At 43.5% G+C, this 14,004-nt stretch overlaps 1 long non-coding RNA gene across 2 annotated transcripts in view; it reads left to right on the plus strand.

Annotated features, from left to right (window-relative positions):
• Nucleotides 1–14,004, plus strand: part of LOC138304522 (uncharacterized) — a 108,069-nt gene that overhangs the window by 66,121 nt on the left and 27,944 nt on the right. For both annotated transcript variants that reach the window (XR_011205585.1, XR_011205584.1), the window contains one exon: nucleotides 9,290–9,447. This is a non-coding gene — a long non-coding RNA (uncharacterized lncRNA). The remainder of the gene's footprint in view (nucleotides 1–9,289; nucleotides 9,448–14,004) is intronic.

Here is a 14,004-nt window from a genome sequence, read left to right on the forward strand (position 1 = left end):
GTAATAGGCCGATCTGCCCCCGGGGGAAAGGGGGCAGAAATGGCCTAAAAATAAATTGCCCCACTCTGGAACGGCCTTTGCCCAACGAGCTGCTCCCCTTATGCAATAATAAAAAATAAAATAAAAATTCCCTAGTGTCTAGTGGCATTTCTGCCACATCTCAATCGCCCAGCAGAAATGCAGGGAGAGACATTAGAGGAGAGAAAAGGCCTTTTCTCTCCTTTCATGCCTCTCTCGCCCCCACCATGTGATCGGAGAAGAAATGTTTTTGCATTTCTCCTCCGAGCTGCGCTGTGGGGGCAGCCTCTGATGAGGTCAGCGTGCGATTGCGTGCTGACGTCATCAGTCACAGTAAGGTCAGGGAAGCGATTCCCCTTCCATCCTTGCCCAGGGGAGGGGATGCCAGGCGCTTCCCCCGTGGGCCCCAGTCTGGACTTAACAGTTACGTCCAGGGCAGCCGAATGGTGCTGCCCAGGACGTAACCGTTACGTCCAGGGCACCAGAGGGGTTAAAATCATGATTAGTGCCAGAAGAGTGATGGATGTGGCAGGATTCCAGATCCAGCAGCCATTATTGAGCGAGAAATTAGATTCTGACTGGCCCATTGAAATGTGTTCGCTGACTTTGGGTGTGATTTGCCAACCTCAGGACTAGGGCTGGGTGTCGAGCTCCGCTTGCTGGCGGAGCTAACAGAGTTTTTGGCACTCCACACTCTGCTTGGAGCACGGATTCTGACCTAACACTCCGCTAGCCCTGCCAGCAGAGCAGTGCAAACTGCATGCGCACTGCAGTCCAGTTATGGGCAACACAGCTCAGACAGTCTGCGCTTGCGCTGTATGGGCTATAACTGGGCTGCAATGCACAGACGTCGGCGGAGCTGCTTTTAGGCCTCCCTCTGATGGTGACCACCAGCACCAGTCCGGGGACAGGGGGCAGAGGGAGGCAGAGAGCAAGGCCACTGGCAACGAGTACCCCCTGGAGAACTGAGGTAAGTCAGCATTTTTTAAAAAAATTTGCACACTGGTGCAGAAGAGAGCTGAAACAGCAGTTTTCACTGCCCTGAATTCAGGCTAGGGCCGTAGGCAGCTAAATCTGCCATTTCAGGCCTCTTGTGCTCCGGACTGCCCCATGTGCACTGATTGCACATGGGGCAGGCCGGTACACAAGAGACCTGAAAATGACAGCTTTTGCTGCCGCCTGCCATGGCCTGAATGTGCCTGATCTCGGAAGCGCTAAGCAGGGCTGACCCTGCTTAGCTCTAAGGAGATCGGGCATATATCAGGCCAGCGCAGGCAGCACTTTGCAGTACGCGGAACTCCATGGAATTCTACGGAGTTGTTTACCGACTACGCAGAATTCCACAAAGTAGAGCTAAACAGGACACTTTAGCAGCTCTTGCGCAGTGAATGGTTTTAGATCCAGGTAGCACTTGCATTGAGTGAGGGAGATTTCATACTTTCATTTTCAGATGGGCCCAACTATAATGTCTTATTTAAAGGGTCATTATCACTCCTTTTGTTTGAGTCTTATCCTGGCTGGGAGACCCCTGGAGCTAAACACTTTGATGCTAAAATCATTCAAGGGAACTAAGACCAAGTTCCTTTATAAGGTAATAGAATTCCAAAGTGACTTGCAATATCATTGTCATGTAAGGCATCTGGTACCATCTCCTTTACCGCAGACCATTTAAATCCTTGAGTGCATATTTATGAAGGCAGTTGCATTGCTCCTGCACTACGCAACGTGGTGCAAGCATGACACAAGCCCAAAATGCTTCATTAATCTAGAGTAATGCAATGCATTCTCTACACAAGAGAGGCATTCCATGGGGGTTGCGTTGGTGTTCCCCCCGCAACATCCATGGATTCTGACACATTCCCAGATTTGGCAGAAGTGGCAGACCTGGAGATGCATCATAACTTCTATGCCTCCCCAGTGATGTGCAACAAGGAGAAATATGTTTATTTCTCCTCATTGTTTCCTCTTTCTATATGTGCTGAGAAGGCAGCACACATAGAAGAGGATACTGTATCAGGGGATTGTTTTTGTGCAGGAAGGTGTGCCTTCGTCCACAAAAACAATCCTGCCTCCAACACAGGCATCTTTGCACCATGCTACAAGGATGCCTGTGTAGGCGCTAGGATGCCAAAATGGTGCCAGCAGAGGGACAAAAGTAGAAATGTGCCATATTTTTTTCAAAATTACACATTCCTGCCCTTTCCTTGTGACGCAACACAGCAAGGTGACTTGATGCGCCACAAAGTCATAAATATGCCCCTTGGTGCATGAGTCTTCCACGTGAAAGAAAGAGTATGTTTGCAAACACAAAGAATAAAGATTCTGGTGCAAAATTATACACATCTAAAAAGATGGTAGATATTTGCTTCAAACAGATATTACAACCATTTTAATACAAGTCATTATTATTATTATTTTTTAAGGACCAGTAGCTTGGAATGTGTGGAAACATGCAGAAAGATTCAAACTTTCTATAATTATCTAAAGAGTGTAAAAAATAAACATATTGCCACAAATAGTTCCTTTCTGATTGTCACTGTGCTGCTAGAAAAACAGTGTAGAGGAAAGAAAAGTAATGCAGAAGAAAAGCAATGTTTTGTTTTCGTTCTTTAACCAGATGATGTAATTATGCTCCCTGATCTGACCTGCCTTTCGCCCTGGCTGCTGACTCTGACAGCAGGCACCGTGACATCAGAATTCAGCTGTTGTACAGTGCATATAATTTCTTTATAATAGGCGACTGTATGCATCACAAGTTGACGAAGAAATTAGGGACAGGCTTTAATACTGGGATTACACAATTCCATGTATTACATAGCACTTCCAAATAAGTATTCCTTAGTATCCAAATAATCCCTTTTAGCAGCTGTACAATAACAAACAAAGTGAGAAAAAAAATCAAGGTTCTAAACTTTTGCATTGTGGTTTGCTTCCTGCTCTTTTATGATGGTTCATAACTCACCAAGTTACAGCACAAGAATTGTAACTTGTGACTTACAGTTAACACACGATATCTGCAACACAATCAATAACCCTTTGAGATATCTGCATAAAATATAATTCTGTGTCATTCAAGTTACATGTTTAGCAGCAGGCATATTAATCCTCTAAGTTTTTTAATGACGAGTCAAACTTTAAGCATACTAATCACAGATATCTCAAGCAAAAGCATTAGCTATCAGAGCTGTTTTACTGCTACTATTTCCTGGAACTTGCTGGGAACACAAAGATCTCTGCAGATGGTGCCTTAACTCCTTATGTTATTTTTAAATGCAGTTTCCTCCTGACAGTTAATTAAGCCAGAACAGATTTACTATCACATTTACCCTTGCTGACAATTTAGCAATTAGATATTGATTGTCAGACTCTGGTCCTCAAGAATTAGCCCCTCATAACTCCGCCACCTTTCTGCTACCACCCCTTGATCCTCAAATCAAGGAATCTAGAAGTATTTTGTTTCACTTTTCAGCACTGATCTTGAAATAAGACCAGTTAGCAGCTGTCGAAAATAAGGCCACTTGCCACTGCAAATTAGGCACCGGGGAGGAGTGATGGATGGTGAAAATCAAAAGAATGTGGTACGTGGGCAAAGTTTGGTGATGGGCCACTAAAATTTCACTTAGGCTGAATGCCTCACAGACATACAGAGGCTCTATCCTGAACAGGGCTACCAGGTGATCCTTTTGCACCCAGGTGTTCAACCGGTCTACATTAGACACCTATGATGAACTACTTATGAGTGGGGATATAGCAAACTTCAGAAGACAATAGGGACACCACATTGCAAACAACCTTTCAGGAACAATGTTATATCGAAGGTAATGTTCTCATGAAGGGGCTAAAATGAAATCCTTGGGCTATATTGGGCCTGAAGCAATAGTGGAAAACAAATCAGTGAAGGTCTGATAGGATTTATTAATTCTACATCTTTAGCATCCTTCTCCAAAAGCCTGTCACAAAATGTTGTTCAAATTGTTCCCACCATGCAGTGGAGTAAACCTAGTTGGCAGACTGCAGAGCTCTGAAACCTATGTGGCTTCAGCATCTCATGTGGATCTTAAGTCTGCAATTCTTCTGAAGTCGACAATCGAGTATCATTGAGTTAGATGATAATATTTGTTTTGTAAGCACCAAGACTGAATTCAGTTCTGACTGTATAGTAATTGCATTTATGTGGCAGTTACTACCCCTATCGAAGCACTGACAAGCTTTAAGGTAGGTTGCATGCCACCCCGTGACAGAGACGTAGCCAGTGTGTCATGGGGTTAGTGCAAGGAAGGAAATGAACCCCAGCCACTGCTTGAACTGTGAAATACAGCAATAATCAGGGTTCAATGGGACCCTCTGGACCCAAGTGCCACTGCACCTGCTCCACCAATGAGAAGCTATGCCCCAGCTCCATAACCCAAAGTTAGTGGTTAACCCAGTGGTTATTAGTTATTGTAGAAATCAGTTGGTTATTGAGTTAGTCGTGTGCCCTGAGGGCAGGGGCGGTTTCTTCTCGAGGGTGGGGGAGCATCACCCTCCACCCGCTGCGAGCCGCACTGGCAAAAATAAAATGGCAATGAAAAGATTTCATTACCCTTTTATTTTTACCAGCACAGCACACACCAGCTCAGAGGCATGCTGGACATGTCCTCTGCTGCAAATTGTCACTAGAGGACAGGAGCAGGACTGACAGGATTCTCCAAAGTGCTCATGTCACTTTGGACAGTTGTCTTGTGCCAGCCAAAGTGACATGCCCACTTTGAAGCTGTTCACTCAGCTGTCTTAAGACAGCGGGGTGGAGACCAAGGACAGACCGCTAGGGTCTGAAGGAACTTCCAACCATACTGCTCCATCCATTCAGGTGCTTCTCTCATGCTGATTAACAGCATGAGAGCAGCATCTGAAATGGTTAGGAGAGCTATTCGGGCATCGGAGGAGAAGAGCACTGAGGAGGACGCCGAGCCTGTGGGAAAGTGCTGTTTTTAAAATGTTAAATGTATAATGCGCATGTGTGTGTAATGTATGCAAGTGTAGGGGTTGTGTTTATTTTATAGTTAGCGGTGTGGTGTTATTTGGGGTTTTGGAGGAGGTGGTTTACTTTGGGGTTTTGGAGGAGTGGTTTGCTGTTGTTTTTTCGAAGTGGTGTGGAACTTTACTCACTTCCAAAGGGTACAAGCAGCCTCTCCCTGAGGGAACTGTCCGAACTTTGCTCTCTGTGCTACATAAATGATTAAATCACACTCAATGTTGGCACGGCCTGTGCACGCACTGCTAGAATGGTAAACAGCCTCTTCTCTGGTCACGTACTGGCCTGGCCGTGCCTGCCCCTGCTACTACGCACTTTCCAGTGATCCCGCTGGCTCTGGCCGTCGGAGAGCTAGAACAATAATTACAAAGGGGGCAGCGAGGCAGCGAGAGATGACAGCACGCATCAGCCAGCTCTTCTGCTGACCTCGGGGAAAGGCGGCCGGTCACCGGCTCTGTCCTGAGCACCGACGATTAATAGTGACGCAGATGAAAAAAGACTCTGCTGTTGCTAGTGAATATTAAGCAGTGGGTGAGTGAGTATCCGAAACGTTAGGAATTTGGATTATCACCTATCAAATTTGCAATCTATGGAACCCGTACACTTCAGGGATGCGTACAAACTGTATAGCGAACAAATTGAGCTACTGCTGCCCAACGGGAATGCTAAATGACCAACAGGAGCTCAGAATAAAAAATGAAAATTAAAATAAAAAAAGACTTTGTAATTTTCTTTGGAATTCTGAATATGTTGAAGTGCAAATTCGGAAATAATTCCAGCACATTCCAAATGGCACACTCATATATAAAGAAATATAAAAATGCATTTTCTGCCGTAAGTCGTCTGGGGATTTCAAATATTGACTGACTAGCTTGAATCTGCAATTGGTCAACAGAGTTCTGAAGTGATTTTGGCCGAATTTGGGTTGGCAAGCTGCAATCATAGTCATAAATTATTTAAAAGTCTAGAAAGTCATTGGCAAAGCCACATGACCACTGACTTGCAATGGATTGAAAAATCCAAAGTAAACCAGTGGGTTGTTCAGATTTGGCATGTCCTGTTGCTGCAGTTCTGATCGCTCTTTGACTTTCACTCACACTGAAACCCGAGTGCTCATTTGGAATTTCGGAAATCTCCATATTAGGGATCCAACTCACAATGTTCGGAATCTTGGAAGTAATATTTGCTCAGCCCTAATTGTATACGACGTCTCCAGCTCTTCCATTTCTTGACCCTGAGTTGGAATAATAGCTGGCTCTGGCAATGCTGGATTTTTTTTATCGCATTTTCTCTGTAACCTCTCTGAGAGGCTCATCCACTTATTCACTTCCATCTGAGTACATACATAGGTTCAAATGGATCAAATGTTGCCTCTTTCAAACTCAAAATATACATGTCAACCTGCCTGTAATCGCTTCAGAAAGTTTGAGCAATAAGGTACCACTCGAGTGGCAATTATACAGTATGCAAATGCTACATAATATAACATGACATAAGATGTTCTCTTCTCCGGGCACTTCTTGCCACTACAATATCAACAAATCAGACATTTTTAATCTTGTCATCAAAGTGTAAGTAGTGCGTGAGAGCACATCACGGTGGTTTTTGCACTACAGCATACTGTCATGAGTTGCTTGGAACGTGGATAGATTTCGGATCAAGTGTACCAAAGGAAATTTTTTTTTACAGAATGGAGATACAGGTCTAGAGCTGCTTCTCAAAAGTCGTGGCAGCAGGAAACTCAGTCACAGAGCTAGACTAGAACTGGAGCTTCATTGTAGTTAAATCAAAAAAATGGAGACAATGAATCCACTGTATGCATGTTTGTGTACACAGATCCACTCCAAAAGGGCGCGTATACTCAAGAAACTGCAAAAAATGTGATAGTCTAAATCTTGGTAAAGAGGTGAAAATCACTCTGTGCATCTTTAGAGAACTGTTGTGGCTCTCCATTTCTACCAGTGTCATGCGGGTGAAATCACTGGAAGTAAGCCCCCATCCGCAAAGTGTGACATAGGTCATCGTAGGACCGTCCGTCTGCACTGTGAAAGGCTTGTAAAATATCATTGCTTGATCACCATCTTCAAAGTTAGCCTGGTTCTTCAGTGTCCAGATTGTTATTGTGACCAAGCCAACTGATCTAGTGCTTGCTATGTCAAACCAGGACCCACACAAAATATGCTAAAATGTGCAAGGGGTAGCCGGTGATTTTACTGGTCTCCCCAATATATGGTAAAAGTAGGGGATTAGCACTCAGCCAATTAGCTAACATGGTCCACATCTACTACGTGCCCTCTAAGTAAAGTACATTCACCAAGTGTATAAATATGACTCATACTGAACAGTTGTTACTGTGAAAAAGACCTATGGATTACACACATTGTTTCTTTTTGGCATTCTTCAAACAGGGAAATATTATAGAAAATAATTACTGACAATCAGATTCTAGCATGTGACATCATTATCATAAACACAAACCACTCCTCTTGTGTTGATTTCATGTCACACAGTAAGAAGAGCTCACAGCAGAAGGTGTGGGCTATAGAGTCGATGCAGTACTCTAGAAACCTGTCGCCATCCAGGCTCGAACATAGGCCTCCATTTCTGGAGAACACACAGTCACAATGGCAAGGGGGCAGTGCCATCATGGAAGAAACCCATTTAGTCACAGGTTCAGTAACTTGCAGAAGAGAAGAGTTAAAAATATCCAGACCAGACTCTTGGATTAGTTGTTTATGCACATATTGCCATACAAGGAGTGGGCTACAGAATATTTGCACTCTATGCCCAAAGCCAGGCGGATGAGAAACAAGTTCAACAATCATGACTAGTTTAACCACAATAAGAAAGAATGATTATTTATACAACATACTCCCATTATCAAAATACTTATGGCCTGATCACAACTTTGGCGGAGGGGGTTAATCCGTCCCAAATGTGACGGATATCCCACCCACTGTATTACGAGTTCCATAGGATATAATGGACTCGTAATATGGTGGACGGGATATCCGTCACATTTGGGACGGATTAACCCTCTCCACCAATGTTGTAATCAGGCCCTTAGTGTTTGTTGTGTCACAAGTGGAAGGATTAAAGCCTAAATCCTCCTGCTGAGATCCGAATCTACGATCTACAATTTACACATATATCTCCTTTACTGGTCCTCAACTGTGTCTTTATTTGATGAGACCTGCTCAGCTATTACTATGAATTACAGTGGTCTGGAGTGGTGTCCAGCTTGCCACAATGCAATGTCTGTCAATCTAACCTAAAGAGGCATTTTACTCCTGGCTAAATCTGGGTTCTTACTACCCAGCCTCATGCATCACTGAGAGATGGTGGGCAGCTGCTGTGGGTGCCTCTTGTCATGTGGCCATATCTTGTGATCATTGGCATCCTGGGGTGTCACATAGACATGAGACTGACACCCGCCACTACAGAAATAATCGACTGCCCTCTTGTGACATACTCTTCTGTTAAAACCATTCTAGTTTTGCCACGACAGTTTTTGGACTGTGGCGCGACTCACAATGTAGCAGAACAGGCCGCAACTGAGGATGCCCATGCCGAGAAGGTGTATGCTTCTAGTGGAACATTCATATAGCCGTAATCTTATTTATAACTAACATGAAAGAGTTGGTTTTATTTGTCTGAATCTTGGCTTCTTCTGCAGATGACCATAGTCCCACTGTAACCCTGTGTTACCCTTAGGCTGAGCCACTGGATGAACAAGATTGTGGACCTCATTTTTCGTGTAAATATGAATTTTCCGTGATTATCAGAGTAAAAGTTAAAAAAATAGAATCAGACACCTAAAAACAGCATAATGTTGCCCAGATATATAAACATTCCCATGTGACAGTCTGGAGGAAAAGTCTTTTGGCTGTAGCAGCAAGCAACGCTATTCAGGTAGTATAAAACATCCCCATTTTAGAGGCAAAGAAAGGGCTGTAGCTGTAACCATAAACAAAACTCTTAAATATTTCAAAGTACAGCAAACAGAACGGAAGGAACAAGTCCTTCTTTGTTTTACTAGTCACACCAATTCATGTTCAAATTACATACGTCGCTATCAAATGTGCAGTAATTTTGACAAGGCACTCTGATCATATCAAATAGAAAAACTTTTCCTTTCTTTTTAAGGTGCTATATCTTGAATTCGAAGGTACCTCCTGTGAGACTTTTACATAACAAAAAATAAATGTAGTATACTATTCCGAAGCGCTGCTTTTTAATGGAAAAATGTGTTTCCAGCCCAATTACTAGGACAGCACCCAGGAGGGACTCTGGTGCATATATATGGGGTGAAGATGACTGGCCTCACAAGATGTACATCAGAGGTTCACCAGAATGGAGGAAAATTACTCTAAAAGAAGGAAAGGAAGAAATGGGAGGCTCACCCCACCTAACAGGTAAACCCACTTTCAGGTAGGCGGTCATAAGCCTAGCGATAAGCTATCCCAATGGACATAAATACTAACCCGTGATACTGTGAAATACAGATGCATAAGATGTCCTGCACAGTAGGAGAGGAAAAGAATACCAATTCTAGGAGGCTGGATGGCCATACAGGTAAGAACAAGTAGGCATCTTCACAAAGCATAAGCATCCTCTTAGCCTTGGAGGAGGAGTAGAAATCACCCTCACTCACGTGGATTCAGTTTGGTGAGCCCGTGTCTGCATAGCTAGGCTCTGCTTATGAACAGCAGAATAAACAAGCATTGGCAAAACCAATAGTTTGTGCCTAGGCAAGAGCTATTTCCTTTGTCAATGTCTTTTAGCCTTGTTGTGCAGCAGCAGGCAACATGGACGAGAGGGTGGAAAAAAAGGAGCAGCATGGTAAGCAGGAGGGCAGGCGTGGCATAGGCAAAGGGAGGGAGGAAGCAGCACGGGGATCGGGAAGGCAGGAGGGAATAAGCAGCACAGAAAACAGGAGGGAAGAAGCAGCAAGGGAAACAGGAGGGCAGGAGGGAAAAAGCAGCATCAGAAAGAGGATGGTGGGAGGGAAAAAGCAGCATGAGAAATGGAAGATTGGGAGGAAAGAAGGAGCACGGGCAACAGGAGGGTGGGAGGGAAGAAGCAGCACCGACAACCGAAGGGTGTGAGGAAGAAAGCAGCACGGACAACCGGAGGGTGCAAGGAGGAAAGCAGCACAGACAATTTAAGAAGCAGCATGAACAACGGGAGGGTGGGAAGGACGAAGCAGCCCTGACAACAAGAAGCAACATGACAGAAATAGGAAATAAAAAAAAAGAAGAAGCAACACAATGGAAAGAAGGAAAAAATAGTACCTCACCAACGTAATGATACTTATCCAGATGAAGCATTCAGTACTTGGTCCATATTCCACACAAAAGAAGAAGTGAAGCCAATCATGAGGCAGCAAGAGTGCCAATGAAGCCAACAAATGATAAGCAGTGGCCGGGCTTCAAGCCCCTTTTCGAAAACAATATCTCTTCCATCTGATAGAGAAGTGTTGTTGCATGTGAAACATAAAAACTGCCTTTCATATTTCTCCATAACAGTTTACCAAATATTTCACAGTTCATATATCTAACTTATACCCATAGCTATAAAAGAAGAAAATGTTCTCCTTATTGTTGAGTTGTTTTTTTCATAAAATGTACACTATAGCTTACAACCTCAAGATTACACCTAATTACAAAAAGCAGTAATAGCAAGAGCCACTGGAATTATACGATTTTGTGGCTGATGCGTTTTCCGCATAGCTGTGGGTTTGCGCATTTCCCACATGACCCATCATTTGTTGTATAATCAGCAGGATTTAACAAAAAATGTGTTTCTAGTGTGAACAAAACAAAAGTTACCAAATCGTGGTGAAAAATGCAGCCAGTTCATGCATGAACATCTAGCAAGGTCAATTCTCAAACTCAAAAGGCCTCACTGAGGTCATTTCCATTTATGGATTTAGAAGCCTCACACACCTAGTAGTGTCATGCTTCATCCTTGACTTCTACTACCCATCCTGGTAGGATCAATGCCACCAGCGCATACTCAACCATCTGTCTCCTCTGAGAAGAGAGGAGTTCTTAATAAATATTTGCTGGATAAAAAGACCAGGATCCAGACTCATAAAAATACCTTGTGTTCACCCCTGGTGATTCCTTTATTAGTGGGGAACACAGATATTGTTAAAAACATATGGTGAACCTTCGAAAATAATATTTCATGTCACCTATTCATGTCAACATGTTTCTGCCCATTCTTATAAGCCCCTAAGGGTCACGGGCATTCATCAGGGTAAAGGATCCCTACTCACCGAAATCCAAATCTCTAGTACACCCTGCAAAACATTGTGCATGATGCCCCCCAGCAAACATCAGACCTCTCGTGATGTAATGCTTCACAGGGCACCCTGAATTTGAGGGCATCTTGTTAATTGGTCCATGATAGGGGCAACATCCTTTATAGTCACACCTTCATCAAAAGGAGTGTCTTTCTGACAAACCTATCTCATCCCCTCATCAGGCCGAACTACTCGTGAGATACTGGACTGTACAACACAAATCCAAAGTAGGAAAAGTTTTAAAGTTAGTCAAAGCATAGTATTTTGTACTGGTGTGGCACCCTTCCAGTATAAAACCTATGCTAGTCTCACGCAGACACTTCTGTACTATGGTGCAACTGTGTGTGCATGGTACTAGACAGCATGATTCTGTGCCAGCACTAGGGAGAGAAAAGGATGGTGCCATATCTTTGTAGATATGGTGATTACCTGCTCTCTTCCTCTCACACTGCGTTGTATGAAAGTTTGGGTGATTATGGGCCTTAGTTTCTTTTCCCTCACTCACTCTAGCTCACATTCTCTCACTTGCTCATTCTCATTCATACTCACTCCCACTCACTGTTACACACAACCATACTCATACTCACTCATTCTCACTTACTAACACACCTACACACACTCACTAACTCTGGGCCCAGGTGCAACCACACCCGCTGCACCATTGATAGCTACACCCACAACTCACTTTAACTCCCTCTCACAACCTGTAATCAATAGCACATTGTGATACACTCGTACTCTTTCACTCATTCCCTGTACTCACTTTCACTTATTCATTCTCATTCCAAAACTCTGATTCCCACTTTCACTCTCATTGACACTCTCAAACACACATACTTTCACTCTAACTCTTTCACTCCCAATCACTCACAAACACATACGCAAACACATAGAAAAATAACATTTTTGTTTTATTTATCTGGCTTACTTAGCTGGCATCTCAGAGCAGCAAAGCAGGAATCTGGTGCTGGGTATAGGAACCAGTGATCAGTGATTTCTAACAAGGAGTCGGATGGAGCAGCAAGGGCAAGATTAAAAAGGGGAAGACCAACCTCTATACATCTCCCAGCTTCTTGATAAGCAGGGCCACTGGAATTATGCATCAAGGGAGTGCCAAATTATGTGGCAGGGTTGACTAAACTATGCGCAAAGAAAAGGCAAAATAAGCAGTGTAATGGAGCACAATTTGTGATAGTATCATATCATTATTTTCTTATTTTTAAACTGGTTAACACTTTCTGGGTATAGTTTGCTCCTCATTGGTACCAATGTAGCACCTAAATATAGCAATAAGCAACAGAAAGGTGACCAGTCAACCTTTGCAAAGGGACTTCAGCTACACAGCAGCACGTCTCTGCATTTTTAGTAATTTTTTACCGTTTGAGGTAGAAACAAATGTTTTGTTAAAATCTGGACATTATGCATCAGATGATAAATTATGCGGCAAAACAATAATTATGCGGAAAAACTTCACAGTCGCACAGTTGTATATTTCCAGTGGCCCTGTTGACAGGACTGGAAGCAGAGGCCTACAAAAAGCTGGGATAGTGCTCGGGATCCTGCCCCTGCTGCACATTGTGGCTTTTCATTGGCTTCAGGGATGCACTCAGTGCACCCCATGTCAACAAATATACTGTGCTGCCTAATGCATAGGCAGTATGCTTGCTAAATCAAATGGATTGTGCCTGTATTAGGGGATCATAGTTGAATTACGCCCCTCAGGCATTTCACAGTCCACCTCTCAGAAGGTACTTGTGTGCACCTCTTGCCCTTTTTTGGTTCATGGATAGACATATAATAGACTGAAGAAGTGGATCAGAATGATAGTGTGGATAAACAGCACCTGGCACTTCTGCCACCAAAGCTTTCTGCCACAGCAGCATTGTGCTCCCAGACTACTCTGCCTTTGTGTGTTCCGCCTCTTGCTCATTCTTACTGTCTCTGCAAGTGGCAGTTGGTGGCTGGAAAACCTTGAAACAAAGGGAGAATGGTGCTTGCTCCAAATCCAAGACACATTAACATTTCAAAGGATCCAAACCAGTAAGTGTAACCCCTTGGGTTAACACACCTACTTAAGAGACTTGGTCCACTTGACTCTCCTCTTCTCAGAGTCCACCTGTTTTAAACTACATCTTGGTGCTCAGAGACAAGAGTTCAAATTTTATGTTTATCCTTTAACTTTGCTTTTCTGTTCAGTCCACTCTTTCCTCCCCATGTGCTACCACGTAGTTTAACTTGTATTGCAATGCCCATAGGTAGCCACCTTGACCTCTGCAGTGTTCATCCAGCCAGACATCCCTCTTGTCACTCCACATATTGCTGCCTTCTCTCCTCTTCCCTGTAACCCTCCCTTTTAATTTTTTTCAACCTGCCTCTTTCCTCCCCATACATTTCTCATTTGTCTCGTTTCATATTTAACATGGTCTCCTTGTCACAGACTGATATTCCCTGATCTTTCTAAATTTCCTCACTACAAATGTAGACCAAAAGCACATACCAAAATGACATAAAATCAGTGAACATCAAGAAGACATTCACAACAAAGTGCCATTTGAGAAAGACGAAGTTAGGCAATTCAGAGGGGCTAAGAAGACAATGTAACTAGACATCAGCACAGCACCATGTGCCAATACGCTTGCAGTGCAAAGTCAACTGAAAAATC

Source organism: Pleurodeles waltl, chromosome 7 (assembly GCF_031143425.1).
Source record: "Pleurodeles waltl isolate 20211129_DDA chromosome 7, aPleWal1.hap1.20221129, whole genome shotgun sequence".
Classification (NCBI taxonomy): Eukaryota; Metazoa; Chordata; class Amphibia; order Caudata; family Salamandridae; genus Pleurodeles; species Pleurodeles waltl.